This window comes from Nuphar pumila, chromosome 1 (assembly GCF_984573655.1).
Source record: "Nuphar pumila chromosome 1, dmNupPumi1.hap1.1, whole genome shotgun sequence".
Taxonomy (NCBI): Eukaryota; Viridiplantae; Streptophyta; class Magnoliopsida; order Nymphaeales; family Nymphaeaceae; genus Nuphar; species Nuphar pumila.
The window spans coordinates 118,060,465-118,085,762 of record NC_143249.1 but is presented as its reverse complement, the minus strand read 5'-3'; positions in this window follow the sequence as shown (position 1 = coordinate 118,085,762).

Genomic DNA, 25,298 nt, shown 5'->3' with positions numbered 1-25,298 from the left:
CATTGAGAAACGTTGTTTTCACATCCATCTGGTGTAGCTCCAAGTCATAATGAGCTATAAGGGCCAAAATTATCCTCATTGACTCTTTAGTTGAGACAGGAGAAAATGTCTCATTGTAGTCAATGTCCTCCATCTAGGTGAATCCTTTAGCAACCAATCTAGCTTTATGTCTCTATGTTACCTTTGGAGTCCTTGGTTTTAAAGACCCATTTATACCCTACGGGCTTTACTCCCATATGTAACTCGACAAGATCCCACACTTGATTTTTAGCAATAAAGTCTAACTCTTCTTTCATGGCTTTTATCCAGTGTGTAGATTGTTTGCTTTCCACAACTTTCATAAAAGTCAATGGGTCATCATCCATATCTATGAAATCACCAGGCTCCTAAAGGTATACCACATAATCAGGATGTATGGCAGATCTCCTAATTCTTGTGGATCTCCAAACAGGTCATTATTCAGGCTCAGATTGAACTTGATCATCCTATTTGTGTTGTTCCGCATTCTCCACAATAGATTCACTTTGGATTTGTGCATCAACAACCGAATGATCAATCACACCATCATTAGAAATAATAATGCAATATCTTTCGGTGTTTTTCTTAACAGGAAACGAAATTGTATCATGTACTTCCTCAAAACCAAGGTTTTGAAGTGCACTTAATCCTACTGAACCATCTTCAAAGAATTTTGCCTTATCCGTTTCAATAATCTGTGGTGAGTGAGATGAGCAATAAAACTTGTATCATTTTGATCTTTCTGGATAACCAATGAAATATCCACTGGTTGTTCTTGGATCAAAGGCTTTAATGTGGGGGTTATACAACTTAGCCTCTGCAGAACATTCACATATGTTCATATAAGATAAAGATGGTTTCCTACCTATCTACAACTCGTAGGAAGTTTTAGGCACAAATTTTGTAGGTACCTTATTTAAAATATGCACAACTGTCCTTAAGGCTTCACCCCACAACTTAATGGGAAGTGTTGAATAATTCAATATAGCCTTGACCATTTCTTTAAGCGTACGATTTCTCCTTTCAGCTACACCATTCTGATAGACACTATCAAGCATGGTATATTGAGGCACAATGCCTTCCTCTTTGAGAAATCGCCTTTGCCCTATCTCAGTAAACCTACCATAATATTCACCGTCTCTATCACACCTAACTATTTTAATAACTTTATCTGTTTGTTTCTTACTTCTTTCTTAAATTCCTTAAACATCTGAAAAACATCAGATTTTTCAAAAATCAAGTAGAGATACTTATACCTTGAATAGTCATCAATAGAGGTGACAAAATATTTCTCGTCTGTGTCATAGGGGTAAAAGGTCCACATACATTTATGTAAACTATCTCTAATATCTCACTACTGTGTTTGACACCCTCTTTATATGTGTTAGTATGCTTAGTCTCTATGTAATCAACACATGAGTCATTGTCGGTAAAATATAGAGATTTCAAGATCCCTTTATTTACGAGTCTCTTTATTCTCTTTTCAGAAATATGTCTCAACCTTGGATGCCAAAATATGCAAGATTTAGCATTTATCAAGCTACATTTATTTTCAACCAATGCGTATTTAGAAGTGAGGGACTTCTGAGTTTGGATCTTCACGTTTAATCTATATAAACCATCATAAATTAATGCAGAACAAATTTCAATTGAATTTCTATAAATGAACAATTTGGAATTTTCAAACTTAAAACAATATCCAAATTTATCCAATTTCAAAATTGAAATTAAGTTTCTACTATATGATGAAATATAAAAGACATCATGAAGATCCAAAACTACGCTTGTATCTAGAGTAATCCTGCAGGTTCCAACACCCTTCACTTGAGATCATGACGCCGTTGAGTGATAGGTCTATTGCTCGAAAGTTTTTGCCTGAGATAAGGGTCAGTATTATTGGGCAAAACCTACCTGCCAACCTGATCATTTTGGAAGTGATTGGGTATGATGTCATCCTAGGGATGGACTGGCTATACGAGCATTATACTTGCATAGATTGTTGTACTAGAAAGATCAGGTTTATGCATCCAGATCATTCTATCTTAGAGTATCAAGAAGGGAAGCTTTTAGAGAAGGTTAAGTTGATCTCAGCCCTAAAGGCTCAGTAATGGGTTAAGAATGGTTGCAAAGCCTTCTTGGCCGGTGTTACTTTATTAGAGCCTAGACCGACCAACTTGAGAGACTTGGATATAGTGAATAAGTTTAAGGATGTCTTTTCTGAGGAGCTACCTAGGTTACATCATACTCTAAAGATTGACTTCGCTATAAATTTGGTGCCTAGAACGACTCTAATCTCTAAAGCCTCTTACTTGATGGCACCAACTGAGTTGGAAGAGTTGGAAAAATAGTTACAGGAGCGGCTTGACAAGGGATTTATTTGACCTAGCATTTCACCATGGGGAGCACTAGTCCTTTTCGTAAAGAAGAAAGACAGATCGATGAGGTTATATATTGATTAAAGGATGCTTAACCACATGACTGTGAAGAATAAGTACTCATTGTCAAGGATTAAAGACTTGTTCGACCAACTTCATAAAGCTAATGTAAATTTAAATTAGAGAATTTTGAATATTTTACCCCAATTAATAACGTAGATTTTGGATCTTTTAATTTGGGTTATTGGTGTTTTGAAGGTATTTTCCAAGATCGATCTGCAGTCTAGATATCATCAACTGAGGATTAGAGAGGGAGATATTCCCAAGATGGCATTCAGAATGCATTATAGGCACTATGAGTTCGTAGTTATGTCCTTCGAGCTTACGAATGCCCCGACAACGTTTATGGATCTCATGAATTGAATATTTAGATTGTATTTGGATCAGTTTATAATTGTCTTTATAGACGATATTCTGATTTACTTGGAGAGCATGGAGGATCACAGAGATCACCTGAGGATAGTATTGCAGACCCTTAGAGAACATCAACTATACAATAAGTTCTCTAAGTGTAAGTTTTGGCTCGAGCATGTCATGTTCTTGGGCCATGTGATCTTGAAGGATGGAGTGTCCGTGGATCCTTCCAAGGTAAATAATCTATTTTATATCCCTAACTTGTATTAAGTTGTCATTATTTATTATTTTTTGTTGGTATATTGAAGGTGGCGATAGTACTGGATTAGGAACCACTGAAGAATATCACTGAGATACGTAGTTTTCTAGGGTTAACAAGGTACTACAAGTGTTTTATTCATGATTTTTCTCAAATTGCCTTGCCTATGACCAAGTTGCTACGAAAGGGGACTAAGTTTGTATGGGATGCCAAGTGCGAAGAGATCCTCAAGACTATGAAGAAGAAGCTCATGACAACCTCAATGTTGACCTTGCCATCAGGGCAAGAAGGGTTCATAGTCTACATGAATGCCTCAAGTACATGTTTGGGAGGTGTTCTTATGCAGCACAAGAAAGTTATAGCCTATGCTTCCCGTCAGTGAATTATCCTACTCATGACCTTAAGTTAGCCACAATTGTGTTCGCATTGAAGATATAAAGACTATTTGTATGGTAAGTAGTTTGAGGTATTCACCGATCATAAGAACTTTAATTATCTTTTTACCTAGGAGTTGAATATGAGGCAACGAGCAGTGTCTTGTCTGGTTTGTGGAATCTAACCGAAGACTTTATTAAGTGAAATCCTTCTAGAGTAGATCAAAGAAGGATTTCCTTATGTAGCATGACAGTATGGATCAAGCCAATAGAGCGAATTATCGAGAAGCAAAAAGATGATCCACAATTTTCCCAGATATTAGACATATGCAAGCAGGATCAGGCAACTTTAAACTTAGAGGAGGACAAAAGCATTCAGTTCAGACACAAATTGTAGGTGCCAAATGACCTGCAAATTAAAGGCAACTTGTTGGATGAGGCTCATCGGAGCAAGTACACCATTCACCTTGGTAGTACTAATATGTTCAAGGATCTACAAAAGAATTATTGGTGGATTGGTATGAAGAGGGAAGTAGTGGAGTATATGTCTAGGTGCTTGACCTGTCAGCAGATTAGGATAGAGCACTAGAGGCTTGGCAGTTTGATGTAGCAGATAGAGGTCCTTCAGTGAAAATCAGAAGGAATCACAATGGCCTTTGTGGTTGGCTTACTGAGGACCCGCAGTGGTAAGGATGCGATTTGGGTGATAGTGGATTGACTCACCAAGTCGGCCCATTTTCTTCTGATCAAGATCAGTCAGTCTTTTGAGAGTCTGTCAAACTTATATGTGCAAGAGATAGTGTGATTGCATAGGGTGCCACTATCGATTATATTAGACAAGGATCTGAGGTTCACATCCAAGTTCTGGGGATAGTTACACAAAATACTTGTACAAACAACCATGCAGATCACTAGTCTACTGGGATGATGTTGGTGCATGGTTAGTTGATGCACCAATGGTGATTGAGCATTACACTAAGTAGGTAAAAAAATATGAGACAAACTTTTGATAACTCAGAGTAGGCAGAATATTTATGCAGACCTATGACGTAGAGAGCTTACATTCAAGGTAGAAGATTTCATTTTTGTGTGAGTGTCTCCTACCAAGAGTGTGTTTAGATTTGGTAAAAAGGGAAAGCTCAGTCCCAAGTATGTAGGACCCTTTAAGATCCTAGAAAGGATTGGCACAACAACTTACCAGTTAGAGTTACCACCTCAGTATTCACAAATTCATAATATATTTCATGTATCGATGCTAAGAAAATATGCATCTGACCCATCACACGTGGGTTTGGATCTTAGATGCTAAGGTATAGTCAGTGTGGCCTATAAGGGTTCAGAAGACTCAAGGTTTTAGATCTTGGATGAGTTAGGTTAGGATCCAAACCTGAGTTTGGATTCAATGTAGATTTGGATCTAATCTCATTGGATTGGACCCATAGGGTCAGATGCTCTAAACAATGTCATTATCATTTTGTCAAACATTTTGGTTGATTGATGGCTCACCTATTAGATTGGAGTTGATCTTGATGTTTTTCATTTTGAGGGCATCAAAATCAACTATCTACATGCCCAAATTGGTGTTGATTTGAGCATTTTATCATCCACCGAAGTTCATGCCTAATTATAGGTTAAAAATTAACATTTTTTAACATCGACTAAATTTTTTTGTTGATCTGCGTGCATACAGTTAAATCTAAGATCACCATGACAATTTATGTTTTGAGAGCTATCAAATCAACCATTTAAAAGTCGAATTCTGACGAGTCTTTGAGTCTATAGGCTTTTCAGAAGGTTACTATATCACCAAAACCCAAGCCAGGGTAAGAACTTCGCACCTTTCTACTCTAACTTAATTAATTTAAAAATTTAATGAATTAGGACCTATAATTTATTTTTTATTTAATTACTAAATAAAAATTAATAAATATTAATATCTTATATTAGAGAGACTCTTGCCTAAGCCCATCTATAAATAGAAGCCCTCATGAGGAAGATTAACAAGGTTAGTTCTCCCTCCCTCTCCCATTCTCATTAGAATTCTTCTTCTTCTTCTTCTTCTTTAGAGCTTTTTAATAACCATTAAAGCTGCTCCAAGGTGCTAGGATGAGAGTCGAAGGTGTTGGTACTTCCAAAAATATGTTTCAAGTAAGAATCGACCTATATATAGCATAAATCGAATGCAAACACATAAATTGCGCATCTTGTCGATTCTACATGTTGATCCATGGTGGATCAGATATAGAATAGGCTTGGAAAATATTTTGAAAGTGTTTTTAATTCATTATCATGCTTTAAAACAGATCCACAAAATTATTTTTGGTAAATCCATGCCTAGATGGCAAAACTACGAAATTAGGTAACCCAAAACGCATAGTTTCATATTCCTACATAATTTTAGATGGTTAAATCTTTGTTTCCAGCATGAATAGATATATATTTTCTTTTTTGCATGTGTTTACAGCATAAATCATGTCTTTGCAAATTTATTGTATACATTTTATGGTGTTTTTGTATGCTAGCATCTTAAACCAGTTATTTTGTGTAAAACTCATGATTTATTTTGATAGTTTAGATTTCATAGCATGTATTATAATCATATAACATCTCTTTAAGATTGTAGATGATGTTTAGATACTGTCTATGAGTTTATGCATGATTAAAAATTGATACTCCACATTTATCTTTTAGTTTTCTTGCTTTTCTCATTATTTATATTTTATTTTTCATACTGCCTTGATTTTCTTGACCGATCCATCGTGGTAAAATAAATCTACCTCTTAAATTGGATCACCAATAGTCAAACTCTTTTATAGAGACCTTCCAAACATCTGAGAGGTGTCTCCAAAAAATATTGGGACTTATTGGTGTTACAAAAGTGGGGGTTATGGCTACTACAACCCAAGATAGAAATTTTGTCCTGCGTGCAGAGCGATTTTTGACAATCAGTTTTATAGAAAATATAATAAATCAAAGATTTTGAGTTAATGGCAGATTTTTGGATATATAATTCAAATCATATGAATAGATTTAATAAAAATAAAAGAAAAAAATATGTTTTATTTTTTGTAAATCTTGAAGGCTCATACAAATCGTAAAAAGTTCAAGATTTTGCAGAAAACCTGGATTTAAAATTGTCTCATGCACGATCCGGTCCCAAAAATCTAGAAAATTCATATGATAGAGTTTTTAAAAAAACTTGAATGATTCTTAAAGCTAACATGCATATCTTTCACAAGAAATCCCTCTCAGATTGGGTTTGGTGACTGCTTCTTTGAAAAGCAAGATTTTGGCAGATTTTATCAAGAACAAAAAAATAGTTTCGGGTCCATGAATTTTCACAGGCAAACAAAATTATCTCTTTGAGATCTACTATTGGAATTAGAAGTTAATATCCTTTGATATGACTATGAATTTTTATAGAGTTATATCTATTTGTATTGATAGTCTGTCAGACCCTTGAACTGCATGCAAATTTTGATATTATACAGTTCTTGATTTTAGATAATATCTTGACTTGAGAAATAATTTTTCTAAAATCATGTGTTTGATTATGATATGAGATGTTAATCATGTATATGTTAACGTGGAATTTTTCATGAATATGATGGATGTATGCATGTTGATTATTTGGGTATGATGGCATATGAGACTACATATTAAATATGAGAATTAAGCATGATCATTAGACCAAATGATATGCAAGAACATGCATGTGTTATTCTATGAAATTTGTGGTTCATGCAAAATTGAAATGAGTCTCATACATCATGGAATGTGGTATGTGTCATGTGATATGTTGTAAGTCATGTGAGGCATGTGTACATGGAGCTCAAATGTGAGTCAGGTTCAATGGAACCAATGGGGTGCTTGTGAGTACTTGGTTTGACTATGTTAAATATGCTTATATACATACACACTTTAACTGGACTATTGATTGCTACTTATTAGAGAGCATGTGCCTTGAGTTGGGTTCAAATGAGCTATATTAGGACACCTCAGTGACTGTAGGGGTGTTGGTTCTTGCCATGTGAGGTTGTGGTTTGAGCTGACCATAGTGAAGCTTGAGGTTGTTGAGCCTGATGCAGAGTGCACCTAATGTGTAGTTGAACCTATTGTAAATAACACCTAATAACTTATGTGTTCTAGTGTCATACCTTGGAGGTACACTCGTTAACTGACATGTTTGAAGGGCATTGACACCTCTTTGGCCCCCAATTATCGGTGTAGGGGGCTGGGGCTATCAATTTATCTTAGGTAGATAGTTAGCCAATGTAGAGTAAGAATCGATTTCTCAGACCACTGTTAAGTTTCTCTTTCGGTTAAATATCGCTTTAGTGGATGTTTGGCTTGACTCCTTGAATCGATGTGTTAATTAAAATATATAACATAATAAACCTCTATCTGATTGTTGAGTCAGGATTAGGTCCTAAGTGTGTACCCTTCAAGAAAGAAAAGAAAAGCAATGCATTAGATTAAGTTCACCCGTGGTTAAATGATTCATTGAATATTGGCGTAAATTTCTATGCATGTCATGTATAATTTCTAGCTCCTGCATATGTTGGCATACATCAATTTTTTTTTTTATTATTTTGATTACTAAAGATATGATACAGGTATGTTACTTGATGATAAGATTGAATTATTGTGTAATCTTACATGATTAAATTATTATTGTTGAGATTTTTAACTGTACTAGGTTTATATGTTGTGACATACTATGATTTATTTGCATTGAGAAAGATATGTTTTATATGTTGTATTTTATTCATGCCTATGTGTAGGGTGCTTTTCTACTAGGGTTGTGGCTAATGCCCTTATATTTTAATATTTTAGATAACAAATAAGCTAGAGAGCGATGACAAGAGGTTCTGAATGGCGTCAAGAGGGTCATACTCCTTTAGGCTGTTGGATAGACTAAATTATTGTATTTACTTTATTATTTTTTTCTTTAGTCCTATAAACTCTAATATTTGGAAGAGTAATATTTGATTTATTGAAAATCAATTGATGATTTGATTCAATTGTTCTAGTCTTTCAAGTGTGTGTTGGTAACCGTAACTCGCTCAAGATTTGAACCGAATAAAAAAAAGAGTTTCCATTGTGTTCTTAAAAATTATGTAAAGAAAATTAAAAAATTAAAAAAAAATTCTAAAATTTCTGATTTAAAAAATTGGGGTGTTACAACTGCCCCCTAACACAAGTACCCACATGTCCATGGCATGTGGGGTAAATAGCTAAATACCAAAATTTTGCCAAAAATGCCCTTTATTTTATTTAAAATCCCCATGGTACCCCATGTACTATTTTGCCCTTAATTTTTCATTTTAATTACAAACCCATCCTTACTTTTAAATAATCTAAATGTCTATTAAATAGTTTGGGTTTCGATCTTGTGGATCCAAATCAAAACAGACTTGTATTATATATATATACCATATGATGAAAGTTTATTAAAACCCTATTTTAATCCTATTTAACCCTAATATGGACCTAATTCTTTTTATATTAAGTATCCACAAAGTGGATCCATTTGTGTCTGTATGAGATAACTCACTTCTATGTTTCTTGAATTAAATCTACTTTTCTTCCTAGATCAGATCCATCAAATGGGTCCAAAAGTAATTTGAGTTGCTTGGATTTCTTTCATTATCCTTAATTGATGTTTATCTAAAAAGTTTTAAAATATATCGAGAATTAATAATTAATTTATCAGGGTAAACATCAGGTTATTCATAAAATCCTTTGTTTATTTGTTTAATAAGGTACAAAATTTTGTGGTTATTATAGTCTACCCTTTCTTAAAAGAATTTTATCTATAAAATTTTGATCTTAGGTCTTATTCAAACAATTCAGGGTACTAATCCCTCATGCTGGATTTAGGTACCCATGTACATTCTTCAACCTCATGATGTTACCATCTCACTTTGACAAGAGGAATGGTCTTTATTCTAAGTACCTGATCTCTTCGATCCATGATTTCCACTGGTCTTTTTTCCCATGTCAAATCTTCTCAGATATCCATGTTTCTATATTGAATAACATGTGACGAATCATGGGCATGTTTCCTCAATATTGATACGTGAAAAGCATCGTGTATTTGTGCATATTTGGGAGGCAATTCTACCAAATAAGCTATCTCACCAACTTTCTTTAGAATCTTGAAGGGTCCGACAAATCTGGGACTCAATTTTCCTTCCTGAATTAGAAAATACCCTTCGTTAGAGATATATTGACAAAAAATTTATCTTCTACCAAAAAGTGAGTTCCCTGTGCCTCTGATACACATAACTCTTTTGTCGGCTTTGAGATATACACAGTCTTTCTCAAATGATTTTTACTTGTTTGGTGTAGTGCTGCAATACCATTAATGAATCCATCATTCATTCACCTACTTCATTCCAGTTAATTGGTGATTGAGAAAGTCTCTCATACAAAGCTTCGTACAGAGGCATCTCAACATTAGCGTGGACACTATTATTATAAGCAAATTTTGTAAGTGCTATATGAATATCCCAATCTCATTTTCAGTCCAACATACAAGCTCATAACATATCTAGAGTATGTATGGAACACTCAGATTGTCCATCAGTCTAGGAGTGAAAGGTTGTGCTAAATTTTAGTTTGGTCCTCAAAGCGCGTTGAGTTGATTCCAAAATCGAGAAGTGAATCTAGGGTCATGATAAAAAATGATGGAGACTAGAACTCCATGTAATCTCATAATTCCCTGATATATAAAATTTCTAAACTATCCACTGATTGGTTGATATGGATGGTCAGGAAATACGCAAACTTAGCCAATCGATCGATGATTACCCTAATCATAATATGTTGCTTTTGAGTCCTAGGTAAACCAACTATAAAATCCATAGTAATCTGTTCCTATTTCCATTATTGAATCTCCATCTGTTGCATCATTCCACCAGATCTTTGATGCTCAATTTTAATCTACTAAAAGGTCAAGCATCTTGAGATGAAACTTGCTATGTCCTTTTTCATACCGCTCCACTAATACCTTCTTTGCAAATCCTTAAATGTTTTTGTCCTTCTTAGGTGAATGATAAATCGACTTTTGTCCTTTTTTGAGTATTTCTTTTTTCAATTCAGGGTCATTTTGTACCCATATTCTATCCTTCATCCATATACTTCTATTTTCCTTCAGATGCAAGAAAGCATCTTTTTGTTGAGTCCTTGTTTTCAGTTTCTTATATTGAGGATCCTTGCCTTGTGCAGCTACAATCTCTTTGTGGATCTCAGGTTCTACTATCAAGTTGGATAAGTGAATCTTCTCTGGCTTTATCATGAATGGTTTACAGTTGACAAAGTCTTCCATGAGCTTTCATCCTTTTCCTATGAGGCTGGCTAGTACACCTCTGACCTTGTGGTTGAAGGCATCAACTATAACATTCGGCTTTTCTAGGTGATAGGAAATGGTAAATTAATAATCTTTGATGAACTTCAATCAACGTTGTTTGCTCATATTCAACTCTTTTTGCAAGAATAGATACTTGAGGCTCTTATGATTGGTTAGTACCTCAAACTTTTCTCCATACAAATAGTGCAGCTAGATCATCAATGCAAACACTACTGCCGCTAATTCTAAATCATGGGTCAGATAATTTTTATCATGAATCTTCAGTTGTCGATACATAAGCAATGACTTTTTTGTTCTGTATTAGCATGCAACCCAGTCTAATCTCTGAGGCATCAGTATAAACTACAAATCCATCTTAACCCAAAGGTAAGGCCAATATAGGGGTTGTGGTAAGTTTCATCTTCAATGTTTGAAAACTCTCTTTGCATTTATCATCCCATTCAAACTTAACTCTTTTTCTTAGAAGCTCGGTTATGGGTAATGCTATTCGGGAGAAATCTTGAATAAATTTGTGATAGTATCCTGCAAGACCTAGGAAGCTACAAATGCTTAAAATATTCATTAGTTGCTTTCATTCTAATATTGCTTCTACCTATTATGATATTTGAAATTTGCTTTACAAAGATTTAATAAAAAATTAAATCAAAATTTTAAATCTCAAAGCTGAAATTATTGTAAGATAAAGAGGCATTTAGGGTCTCAATGTTAATGTAATAAGCAGGTTTTGAAATGAATGTCTGAAAAGTTTTTTTCTCTGCGTGCTGAAGGAATGAGGTGTTCCCTCTTTCTCATGGATTGAACCCATTTAAATAGCCTATAGCCATGAACATTGGTCCTTCTTCCATCTGTCGTGCATTTTTACAATATATCTCTCATGGCATTGATTCAGTTTATTAATTTCCTGTAATATGTATTTTCTTTAGCCTAGATATCTTGCCATTCACATATCAATTACAGCAAGTTGCATTAGTTTGATTGTTGTAAATTGATTGCTTGCACTTGTAAAGCTAATAGCAAAAGCTACAGGAGACAGGTTTGGTATATCATCACTTCATTTGCATCGTTGTGGTATACCCTCATGACTACACTCCACTTTGGTGTCATTGTATACATTCCTTTTCCAAGCCATAGATTGTACACAGGATATCATCTCACCTTAATATTCAGAAATGGTTTATCTTTATCCTGTATATCCTATTTGTAATATATCCATGGGTATGTTGGTATTTTACATAGTTGTCACTACTTTATAATTTCAGCTTATCAGTTCTTTTCTTTGATACATCCACTGGCTGTTGTATCCAGCCTATATTGTTTCTTTTTCTTTTCTTTTCTTTTTTTTTTATTTATGATAACATGCTGTGTCAAAATCAGTTATAGCTTCATCAAGCTCCAGTTTTATGCAATAAAAGTTAGCATTGGTAGAGCTGTCTTTTTTTTTTCTGCTGTAGATGTGCAGTCTTGACAATCGGCTATGTTCATGAACGGATATATCCATATCCGTTCATGATCTCTATATCCTCTTTTGCACGCTTCTTTATTGATATATAGAGAAGCTCTATACCCGATTTTGTTGTGAAATATGTTGTAATTTGGGAAATATGACTGTGTAAAATCCCTTACAGAAAATGTATATACATATATTTTCTGGTTTTACCCATTATGTGGAATTTCTATCAAACATATATGTCTTCTCATTATATGTATATATACATCTATATATATGTATATCCATTGTATATCTATCTATATGTATACGTGTATATGTATATATGGATATATATATGTATATATATATATATATATGTATAGATATACTTATATATATATATATCCCTTCATGAGTATTTGCTATTACATGTATTTTTCTTTTCTCTTACTCTTGTAAATATATCATCATTTGATTCATGAGCTTGATGTTCAAATTCCTGCTTTATGAAGTTATGTTGGAACACCATCATTTGATTTAGGAGATTTTGTCTAGCTTGTTGTAAAATCCCTGTTTTATGAAGCTATGGCTGGAACATCACCCTTAGTTTTATGAAATTTTGCTTAGCTTAGTGCTAAATTCTTGCTTGCTATATCACCCCATTTGCAGCATCAATTCTACATATTATTTCATCATTTTCCATGACATTTTCACCTATTCACCAAGCTTTTCATCTCCTTTTCATGATATCCTTGAAATAGCCCATGATGCTTCCACAACCCATTTCCTGCACATATTCATTTTCTGCTGTTAAGTGTGCAGTCTTGATATTTGGCCATATTCATGAACGGATATCTCTATATCCAATCGTGATCTCCCAACCATCTTTTGCAAGCGTCATTGCTGATATATAGAGAAGTTCTATACCCATTTTTATTGAAAATTACCTTGTAGTTTGGGAAATACGGCTGTGCGAAATCACCTACGGAAACTGTATATACTTGTAATTTCTGGTTTTACCTATTATATGTAATTTCCATTAGTATGCACATATTTTCTCATTATATGTATATATATATGTATATCTATATATATTTATCTATATGTATACGTATATATGTATATATATATGTATATATATATATACATAGATATATACTTATGTATATATATATATATATATATCTTCATGTGCTTTTATTTCCATGTATGAACATCCATATATTTTCTCATATAGTTATATCTCCATTGTTACATGACATTTAGCACCTATGTTAGCATTTTTGATATGTCTCTTCGTTGTATATATTATATATATATGTCCATTTCCTTGTTTATTTTGTACTAACTCTCATTTTGCAGAAAAATCTAGAAGATGCTGATTCCTTGGCTTCATTTCAATTTTCTTTTGCTTTATGTTATGCAATGTAACAATCCAATGTAAACCTTGGAATAAGATTTACTTTTACTGCTTAGATTAGGCCGCATCTCATATAGTTTGATTTCAGTAATATCCTGATTATATGATGCATATATCTCAATTTTCCAAATTCACCATGGATTAACACGAATGACACGTGCACCAACTCTTAGAGAGTTGATGAACTCGGTGGAGTCCATATTTACGGCCCTAGTCGGAATATGGACGAGACCCAGATCCATCATCTCTCTACCAGTCACATTGAGCCTACACTCTTAGGCTATCTTGAAAATGCACCTCATATTTCCAATGTTTTCAAAATATTGTGAATTAATTCAAATAAACCCTGAATATATTCATGGCCACAGTCATAATATGTGAGGGATTTACTTTGGCTTAATCCACATTTTTTTAACAAATTTTTCAGAAAGTTTTTCAAAGTGCCTTCATTCATTCACATCATCTGCATCATTCGTTTTTCTCATGATTTTCTCAAGAGATTTTCACTTCATGGAATCGATTTCTCAAGAAACTATGATGATATTCGGAGTTGGATTTCCCAAATCAAATGTTTTCCCGTGATTTTCCTTAAAAAGTTATTTTCTTAATATCCATTTTCAAAAGGAATTTCTTATCTTTCTCAAGAATCAAAGTTGATTTTCAGATATTTTCAAAGATAAAATTCTCAAGATTTCAATTTCTTAAGTTCTAAATTTCCTTCTTCAATGAATTTTCCTATAAATTTTCTATCCTTTTCTTAAGAAAATTCTCAAAATCCGAATTTTTCCTGACAAATGCTTTCCTTTTCAAATATTCATCTTTTCTCAAGAATTCCTTATCTTTTCCCGAGACTCTCATTTCTTCATGATATTCCAAGTCTTTCTAAACTCTCTTAAAATTTTCCTGAGATTCCTATTTCCTCATGGTTTTCCCAATCTTTCTCAATTTTCTCAAAATTTTCCTAAGATTCTCATTTCTTCATGGTTTTCTAAGTCTTTATAAATTTTCTCAAGATTTTCTTGAGACTCTCACTTCTTCAAGATTTTCCAACTCTTTATAAACTTTCTCGAGATTCTCTCTCCTTCAAGAATTTCCAACTCTTTATAAACTTTCTCGAGATTTCAAACCTTCTTCGTCTGAGTTTCCTGAGAGACTGATTTCCATCTTTTTCCTGAGAAATGCTTTTCAACTCCAATTATTTTCCAAGCATACATCATGTTTTTCCAGCTTGCATTTTCCAAAATCTCATAAGCACATGCCTGAATTCTTTGTGCATATAGGATAGAACATAATTTCGATAACTTCACTAAGTCAAGCACGATTTCGATCCTTGGTTCGATTACCCCTGTTAAAGGCGGCAGGAATGGTCGAACCTCGTACCGACAGGTCGAGCCCCATCCCATGGATTTTCCCGCAATTTTCAAAACAGAGGCGAGTATTTCAAAACAATTTCCAAAAATCCGGTCAAGTTTGAATCGCGAAACCATTTCCCTCTCTTGTCCGCAAGGAAGGGAAGACGGGAAAAATTTTGCGACGATTACACTTAGACTAAGCTAAGCAGGTCCAAGCTCACTACAAGTAGGCTAGGTCTAGGCTAGAACCAAAAGAGAGGAAAGAGAAGAGAGAGGCTTGAGTAAGAAAGAGGAGAGAGAAGGGAGCAACAAAATAACTTTTATATCCCTATGGGGCCCACCTTATTAATTCCATGGGATATTTATATGGGGGCCCACAAGATATTTTGTAAGACCCATCAGATATTTTTGTGGGTCTCGCAGATTTTCAAGGTTTCAGTGATATTTTTTGTGAAAAATATAGGTACTCTATTTTCTTCGTATCGATAAAACTAAGATAGTTGACTCATTGAAATATTCAAATTTTACTCAGGGAGAAAGTTATGGCTCCCTAACTGATTGAACATATATTTGCGAGGATACGTACATCATAAGTATAATTGGTTCGTTAAAATCTATTTGTTTCACATTTCGAGTTCATATTTTTATATAAAATACATCATGAATTTATTCAAAATTTTTGCTAAAAATTTATGGGTCTTACAACAGGTAATACAGATAAAGTATAAAGAGTAGTTTGAGCGAAGGACCGGTTGAGCTGCATCCTTGAGGGTCCACTCTTACCTTGCGATCTTGATAGACATGATCTTTTTGTCTTAAATACTTGACCATGTAGAGACTAAACTATTGTTTTTATACTCTGATTTGAAATGAAATTAAAACTCTTCATATTTCAATCTTATATTGTATGTGGTTTGAAATGTGTATATCCCATACATTTTGATTTGATTGTTATCTTTAGTGTAACCCTACCCAAAGTCTTAATCACTTTTTAAAATCGTTTTTGCATTATAAGATCTTATTTACTTATACTTATAAAAAAAAATGGTCTTAAAATTTAAATATTTAAACAATAATTAAGGTTAAAATTTTGTGGGTGTTACACCTTCACATGCGTAGTACTCATAAGAGCAAGAAGGATCTACCTTCACAGGCAAAGTGCCAAAAGGGCCAGAGTAATTACTGAATGGGTGGGTACATATGATTGTATCATAAAACATCTGGCTACCCAGAAAGAGTATGTGGGCTATTAAGCCCTGGAATGTCTATGAGAGGCACGTGCAATGATAAGTCCCTTTAAATAAAGAGAAAACCCTATTATCCATTCAGGATTGTGCTTACCTTGGAGTGGGTAAGTGCTTCAACTCCAATCAACACTGTTGTTAATGAAATATGCTCATCGAGTAGCAATGAATTGACGTCCCTAGTCATTAGAGGTAGGGGACTAGATCTACTGCAGTATGTCATAGGTTGGTAGTTTTTATACTTCTGCAGAAGGTTAGGGTGCATACTTATTGGTGGGCTTAGGGTAGAATTCTCTTTCGGTCATAATATTGTCTCCTATGGATATCAGAGTCAGTTAGTCATGCGGGATATTAAAATGCATAGCATAATAAACCCATGTATGGTCTCAGTTGCGACTCGAAGTTACCCGTGTGAGTACCAACAAAGTGGGTTAAATATTGAAACAAAGACCTTACACCGATTGTTATGAAAATACACCCTAATAATGAAACATAATTTCTTTTGAGTATATTATCCTTAATAAACTATGATATCTGAATTGCTAAACCATGCTTTAAATGTGATTCCCTGAATTGACAGGATAAATTTTAATGTTATGCATTTACCTAGAATTGGTATAATTACCTGCTAAGCTTTCACAAGTCTGGCCCTTTAAAGAAGATTTCAGGTGAGTAATTGCTGGCAGTGGATGGCACATGGCGTAGCAGCATCCTGAATCAGACTTTCAGGGGATCACGGGCCAACTCAAGATATCTTATTTATATATTTTTTTATCCCAAGTGTATTATGAACTTTGATATAAATACAAGTGGTTGTGGATTTTGAACATTCCTGACTTTTCATGAACAACTTTTTCTCACCTACAACTCGCCCAGAGTCATCTAACCATCAAAGGTGAAAACACTGTCTTTTTCACAGTGCAGAACCCAAAGGAAAATTTTCAAAAAAAAATGGGTTAGAGATTTTAGGGCATCGCAGACATGGTACGAACGCCCTGTTCTAAAAGTTGTGATTCAAAGATCTACCTTATTTTGACATCATATTATAAGTATTTTACTTAAATTATTGATTATTTGCGCTAATATTATTTGACTTAGTATAAAAACTTGTTTTGAGTAGATGTCTTATAACGACATGGTTGAGGCCCTGAATGTCATGATCGAAGCCGCAAAACTGTAAGGGACAATCATACATAATATGGAACATCAAGTCTAATGATTGGTTCATAGTACCACCAACCCTGGGCGGTTGGGTGAATGTCATAAATGTCAAATTATTCATCCGTAACAGATTTGACCATTGGAGCAAATAGACTACAAGTTTTGTGGGGAGTTAAGACACTCTTTATGAGTGCCACCTTAGACAAGGTTATGATCAACGGTAACAAGTAGCACAAACTCTTATTGATATGGAATCACACATCATTGGTTTTAAATAATCTTTGGTAGAAATCTTTTCTTCAGAATCATCGGTGGACATGCTTGATAATGAGGACCCCACCATGGCATCCCCAATCCATATCACTGATTCACCAATCTATATACTAGCATCACCTAACTACACCCTTGATTTGTTGATCTACACACCAGCATCACCTGTCTACACCCTAGCTTCATCCATCTATACTCTGGATTCACCTATTGACAACCCGTCTCCATCTAACCGCATTCCATGCAAAATAAGGGACATGGGAAATACAAGAGAATATTTGACACAATTCTCGAGCGTCCCATTTTGGTTTGGAGACAATAGGTGAACTCCTCCTAGGTAGATGACTTCTTGTATATATCTACCAGCAGTGCTGGATCTTGTGTATATATATATGTATATATATATATATATATATATGAATATATACATATGTCACTTTCTTGAATCTATGCTTTCTTTTTTCCATATATCACTGAGTCATGACACGATTTATGCTTTTAAAATTACAAATCAATTGACTTAAAGATGAATCACTGAACAAGAATGAATTTGCCTGACGAATGGATAGAGTAGTGAGGGTTTGTATTGGAGACCCTCAATAGTCTGGATACTGTCATAAGAGATCAAGCACAGAACAAACAAGACCAAACTGTACCCAGAAATGCAAAATATAACCTAAAAAGTGTTGCATACAAAAAAAAATTAAGCTAGATCTCCTGACCTTCAAAGAAAAAGTTGATCCAGAGATGACCAAAAACTAGATCGAAGAGATCAAGCGAGATTTTCAAGTATTGTCAGTAACAGACGAGAAGAAAACCAACTTTGGCATATATAGATTAAAGAGCAATACTCGCAAATGGTGGGACACCATTAAAGAAATCCATTATCCTGAAAATGAAGTTATTCCCTAGTAAGCATTCTGAGAAGCCTTCCTAAAAAATTATTTTTCCCTGCATGCTCGAGACAAGAAGGTAGAATTTCTAAAACTAAGTCAAGGAGGTATGAGTTTGGTGGACTACACCAAATTCCAGAATTTGGAACGGTATTATCCTAATCTCTTTGTTGATGATTGTGAAAAGGCAAATAAGTTTATTCTAGGACTCAAGGAAGGATTGTGTTACCAGATTATGATCAGTATGCCACAGACATTCCCTAGCACCATAGTCGCAACCATCTTGAATGAAGAATAGGAGCATTTAAAGGGAAATCCAAACAAGAGACTAGCAGGTATTGGTGGAAACAACAAGAGGTCATTCCTTGGTGGTTAGGCATCGCGACCACTACTCCACAAGAACAATTTTTTTAGGAAAGAACTCTACCCTGCAAGTCCCAAAGGCACGTCAACAAGAAAGAGCATTGTCTCATCAACAACCCAACACCCACTATCCGAGATGTAGTTATTCTTATCCTAATCAGCCATGCTTCTGATAAATAGGAGGTTGTTTATATTATGGCAAGATGGGACACTTCGTACTAGATTGCCACAAGAAGGTGGAAAATGAGCAAAGAAGGATCATAGGAGGAGGTCAGTCCTCACAACAACAATAATATCTACCTCAGTAGCAGCAACCATCACCACAGAGGCAAGCAGAACAACAGACTATGGCAGGATGGGTCTACGCCACCACGACTAAGCAGCTCACCAAAGGTGACTTGGTTCAAGATACTGTACAAGTTGTTGGATAAGCTATATTAGTTTTTTTTTATTGTGGTGCAACACATTCATTTATTTTTGTCAACTTTGCTAAACAACTGCATGCACACATTTAACCATTAAATCAGATACTGAAAGTATACAAGCCTATAGGATATAATTATTTTTGTGTAACATACATACTGAACTTAAAGGTAGAAATTAAAGGATAGAGCCTACATGTGGATACAATCCTACTCGATATGATGAAATATGACGTTATATTGGGTATGGATTCTACCATGCTCGAGTACTATGCTATGAAGAAAAAGTGATATTATCTCAACCAAGATCACTCATGCTAGAGTTTAGATTCGCTAGACCCATTTTGAAGAAACAAATGATATCTACATTGAAGGCCCAAAAATACTTGAGAAAAAGTTACACAATCTTCTTGGTTGATGTCACCCTGGTTCCAAAGACTGTGTCAATAAAAACATGGAGATAGTATGAGAGTTTCTAGATGATTTCTTGGAAGAGTTGCCAAGACTTCCTTCACATAGAGAAATAGAATGAAGAAGATATCTAGAAGACAACTTTTAGAACAAGGTATGGGCATTATGAGTTTGTAGTCATGCCTTTCAGACTTACTAATGGGTCAGCAACTTTCATGGACTCGATGAAAAGAATATTTAAACTATATTTGGACACTTTCATGATTATATTCATAGATGATATTTTAATATATTCTAAAAATATGAAAAAATATCGAGAGCACTTGAGAATCGTTCTGTGGATTTTGAGATAGCAATAATTATATGCTAAATTCTGTAAGTGCAAATTCTAGCTCAAAAAGTCATGTTTTGGGGAGCACATGATCTTAAAAGATGGATTATCCATGGATCCCACCAATGTAATTAATTAAAGAAGAGGCCACGTTGAAATGATGAGAGGCTGCCTGCTGGATTTCTGCTGGACTGACCTACGGCTGGGCTGAAGCAGAGTGGGGGATGGGTAGCAGCTGTGGGAGGTGGAAACTCCTTCGTTGCTGGGGCTGAAGTGGGTGACAACGTGGGGATGGAGGAAATAGATGCAAACGTTGGGTTGGCTGAAGGCAAATGGGGAAATGAATGGCTGGTGAGGGAAATGGATAGCAAATGGCTGGAGTGTTTGGGGGCTGATGTAGTGTAGCCAATGATAAAGGGGCAGCAACCTGCTGAGATGCTCTGCAGCTGGGCTGATTGAATGGAGAGCAGCTGGGTTCTTTTATTGATGGTCTGAAGAAGGAGACGTCAGCTGGCTAGAGGTGGCTGAAGCTTCTTTTATTGATGGGCTGAAGAAGGAGACGTCAGCTGGCTGGAGGTGGCTGAAGCTTCTTTTATTGATGGGCTGAAGAAGGAGACGTCAGCTGGCTGGAGGTGGAAGACCTCTGCGGTTGGGTTTGGAGAATTGTTGATGCTGCTCCCTCACGCTTGAGAGCCTCCCTCCTGCAAAATAAAAAAGAACCCCCTCATTCATCGGCCAGGCTTCCCTCCCCCTTTCAATCGACCTCCCTCCCCCTTATGGATTTCCAAAACTCCCTTCTTTAAAGAATTTCGAACTCTTTTTCTAAAACCAAAACCGCAACTTCCCCCTTCCGTTACATTTTTTCTCTTTTGAAAATTTTTGCAAAGTGTGAAACCGCAGCCCTCCATTTATGAGGTTCCGTTACCTCTTTTTTAAATTTTTTTTCCTTTGAAGTAGCCGTTTCAAGAGGGCGCATTCTCTTTTTTTTTTTTTTCAAAATTTGGTTTCATTTCCCTAAGTTTTAGGCAAAAACCAAATTTATGATTGTAGGGAAATTCGGCTATGCCATTTAAGGCTGCCTCCTTAAAAAAAAAAAAATTTATTAAAACAAATAAAATAACAAGAAAATAAATGAGAGGTTTTTATGAAAATGCCACCTCAATCCACTTTTAAAATCCTTTTGAAAATAAAGCTTTATTTTGTTTTGTAAAATCTTTTATTTTCAAATGGGGTGCCACATGTGTGTGGGCCCACTAAAAAAATAAATAAATAAATAAAAATTTTAAAAAGAAAATTTTGCAAATTGGTATGACCTCCGAGTGGGTCCCACTTGAGAATAAGATACTTACCTGGGAATCCGAGTATGGTGCTAGTTCGAAGGCGGGTCCCGCTCCATTTTTTTTTTTGAAGATACGAGATAAAACATTATTTGTTTTTCAAGAATTTGGAAAAATTGGGTTTTTAGGGAAAAAAATATGGATAAATGTAAAAAAAAATTGTAAAGGGATTTAAAATCTTTTGCAAAAAGTTTTGAGATAAAATCTTTAAAATCAATATCCAGATTGTTTTCTTGAGAAAATTTTTGTAATTCAAAGTCCTGGGGGTAAAATGGGAAAGATTGGCAATTTTGAAATCCCAGGGTTTTAAAAATCAATTTTGAAAAGTTTAAAAATCAAATCTGGATTGACAATTTGGAAAATCAGGAGTTCTGAATCTCAAAATGACATGCTGTGCAGTGAAATGATGCAATGCTATGCAAAGACATGTTCTATGAAATATCACTCTGAGCGCGGACTTGGAAATTTTAGCTTTTTGTCCAGAAAGAGGATTTTGAAGATTTGCAATTTGAAGATATCTCTGAACCTAAATATGGAAATTTTGAGGCTCAAGAGTGAAATTTAGGACTTTCTGCAAGGTTCAATCTTGGAAAATGACCATTTTGCCCTTCATTGGTTCTAGAGAACCGAAATGTGGTGATTGAGGGCAATGTCAAGAAGTGAGTGAAAATTTGGGGTGTTTACAGATGCCCCTCTTTGCTACTAAGCCGGCTTATGGCCGAGCTTAGTGGCAAAGAAAACACACCAAATTTGGGCTATATAAAAATGCCCCAGTTAGAAGGATCTGACTGGGTATGAAGAAATTAGCCCGAGGAAGATGGTAGATATGAAATGGAGAAATGAAGAGGAGAATAGATTTTGCTCTGAGAGAGCGAAATTCAGGTTTTTGCCCTTAATGGGACAGAAATACCTCGCATGGAACGAAGCTCAGGTTTTACCCTTGACCTAATTGGGGTATGAAATATCTCATTAAAATGAGATTCAGGTTTGCACCCTTATCCTGATCGGGCGGAAAATAAAATACCTCGTTGATTGAGGCTCAGGTTTGTACCCTTATCCTGATCGGGCGGAAAATAAAATACCTCGTTGATTGAGGCTCAGGTTTGTACCCTTATCCTGAACGGGCAAAAAAAATGAAATACCTCTTTGAAGGAGGCTCAGGTTTGTACCCTTATCCTGATCGGGCGGAAGATGGAATTTTGGAAGGTGAATAAGATAACTTTTCTTGAAGGTGAACGAGGCGATGAGAATGGAATTGTAAGAGGCAATTTTGGAAAATGATCAAGACGATCCGGTGAATTTTCATCATCGTGAAATATGAAGAAGGTAAGGAGTAAGACGACTATTTCGACAATGTGAAAGATGGATATGGCAATCTTTTGACGAGAATAAGGTAACTCTTTCGACAACGCGAAAGACAGACAAGGCAAACTCTTTTAGAGAAGAGTAAAGCAACTCTTTTGACAACGCAAAAGATGAATAAGGCAATTCAAAGGAACAAGGCAATTCTTTCAACAATGCGAAAGATGACAAAAGGCAATCCAAATGAACAAGGCAATTCTTTCGACAATGCGAAAGATGACAAAGGTAATCCTTTTAGAGAGAAGGCTAATCTTTCAACAACGTGAAAGATGACAAAGGAAACTCTCTCGAAGGGGTTAAGATGCATCAATATGGACATCAAGCTCTCACTTAACGTCAGGATAGCTAGAAAATATTGTCAAAATGTTTAAAATTTTGTTGATTCAAAGTAATTGAAAATGATGCACATTGTTGCAAAGATATTCCTTCTTTTCTACCTGAAGCATTACCTCCAAACGAGATTCACTTCGTAGAATCAAGATTTAGCATCCAAATTTCTTGCGATTGACCTTCTTCAAGGAGGTTATCAATTTCCTTGATATAACCAAGAAAGAGAATTTGATATTATGAAAGCAACTAATGAAAGAATATTGATAATAGAATTGCACAAATTTAAAGAAATTCTTGGCAAATTTTGGCAGTTTGATATCCTGGGAGTTTCTCTCATGATAATCTTTCTGCACTCTTTTGGCTCTCTTGGGTTTTTGCTACATTCTCCTTCATTTTGGAGATGTTCTGAGTTTTTCTCTCTTTCTTTTTCCTCTTTTGCTCTCTTTTGGGAAGGGTACGTCACAAACTCCTTCAACTTGGAGATGTTTCGATCCTTCTTTGACGATATTGGCTTTTTGGCTGGAGATTTTTTTTTTGAAGGATAGCTGAAATTAAATATCTTTTAGGGATTGTCGGTAGGTTCATCGCATCTGCCTTCATCTCGACAGTGCTTTGGACTTTCCCTGGAAGGATCCGTCACAAACTCCGTCAAGTTTGGAGATATTTCGAATCTTCTTTGGCCCCGGAGGTCTACTCGCTTAATTCGCCTTCATCTTGACGACAAGTGAGAGATCTCTATTGCGGATATTTAATTGCAGCTTAGGTGATTTTAAGGAGACAAGGCTTGGATGAATTCTCTCTTTTTCTAGCATTCAAGATATTTTCACTGCCTCATTTTCACAAGAATGGTCTTTAAAATGTGCCATTGACTGCGATCAATATCAATCATCTATGGCTTTGCAAAAACATTGAATCTTCTTTTCTGACCATATCGAGGATTTATCCTTCATCCTTTTGGTTGGCCAATAGAAAGAATTTGGATTTTTGAATCCTTCTTCTTAAAAGATTTGCCTTTTTGGAAGTAATACTGAAGGTAAACTGAGGTAAAAATTTGTGCAATAAAGTTCTGAAATCAACAAATAATTTGATTGACAAATTGACAAAGTTTTCTAGAAATCCTAGGTGAAAAAGAGCATTTGAAGTCCGGTTTAACGCATCCGTGACAAAAATTATCCTCTCCTTTCCCCAAAGGAGGTGACTATCAGTTCACTGGGAACAATATCAGTTCAATTGAGAACGACCATCGCTGGGAATAATATTAGTTCAATGAAGAACGACCATCGGTTCATTTGGAACACTATCAGTTCAATGAAGAACGACTATCAGTTCACTTGAAACACTATCAGTTCAATGAAGAACGACTATCAGTTTGCTTGGAATATTATCAGTTCAATAAAGAACGACTATCAGTTCGCTTGGAACACTATCAGTTCGATGAAGAACGACTATCAGTTCGCTTGGAACACTATCAGTTCAATGAAGAACGACTATCAGTTCGCTTGTAACACTATCAGTTCAATGAAGAACGACTATCAGTTTGCTTGGAACACTATCAGTTCAATGAAGAACGACTATCAGTTTGCTTGGAATACTATCAGTTCAATGAAGAACGACTATCAGTTCGCTTGGAACACTATCAGTTCGATGAAGAACGACTATCAGTTCGCTTGGAACACTATCAGTTCAATGAAGAACGACTATCAGTTCGCTTGGAACACTATCAGTTCAATGAAGAACGACTATCAGTTCGCTTGGAACACTATCAATTCAATGAAGAACGACTATCAGTTCACTTGGAACAATATCAGTTCGATTAAGAATGACTATCAGTTCGCTTGGAACACTATCAGTTCAATGAAGAATGACTATCAGTTCGCTTGGAACACTATCAGTTCAATGAAGAACGACTATCAGCTCGCTTGGAACACTATCAGTTCAATGAAGAACGACTATCGGTTCGCTTGGAACACTATCAGTTCACTGAAGAACGACTATCAGTTCACTTGGGAACACTATCAGTTCAATGAAGAACGACTATCAGTTCGCTTGGAACACTATCAGTTCGATGAAGAACGACTATCATTTCACTCGGAACACTATCAGTTCGATGAAGAACGACTCTCAGTTCACTGGGAACAATATCAGTTCGATTAAGAAC